Consider the following 558-nt stretch of genomic DNA (forward strand, 5'->3'; position numbering starts at 1 on the left):
CTCAGGGATGTGTTCTGGGTCTGTATCCTGCTCCCTTGTTTCTACCACTTTATCTTGCTTCTTTATGTGGACTGTGATGGTCTGTTGTCTCCGAGGCATCGTGGCATTGTTGTATTTCAATATCTGTTAACTGTGAAGAGCAGCCAAGGGTGATTCAGGCTCTTTTTAGTGGTTTTTTGTCATAGGGCCATTGGTGGAGAAGGAGGTAGTGGTTCTTAGTAAGTGAAGTTGTAGTAAGTGTGGGTGTAGTATTGTCTTATGTGGACTGTTGCTGTCTCCCACTGAGTGTGACAAAAATTACAATTGAATAACCATCAAAAAGCTAAAAGTACATGAACAAAAAGCACACCATGTAATGACACAGGAACAGTAACCAAAAAAAAAAAAGGGAAAAAAAGAAGAAAAAACAAGAAAATCTGCAGTATCTGGGGATAGGGTACTAAGAGAAAAACGGTAGAAAAGGAAAACAATAAAGAAAAACAAATGGGAAAAATGCATAAAGAAAAACAAGGAACAGGGTTAACCACAATAAAAAAGGGGGAAAAAGGAAAAAAAATA

Source organism: Orycteropus afer, unplaced genomic scaffold (genome assembly GCF_000298275.1).
Source record: "Orycteropus afer afer isolate SDZICR_OR568_19922 unplaced genomic scaffold, OryAfe1.0 scaffold00220, whole genome shotgun sequence".
In the NCBI taxonomy this organism is placed as follows: Eukaryota; Metazoa; Chordata; class Mammalia; order Tubulidentata; family Orycteropodidae; genus Orycteropus; species Orycteropus afer.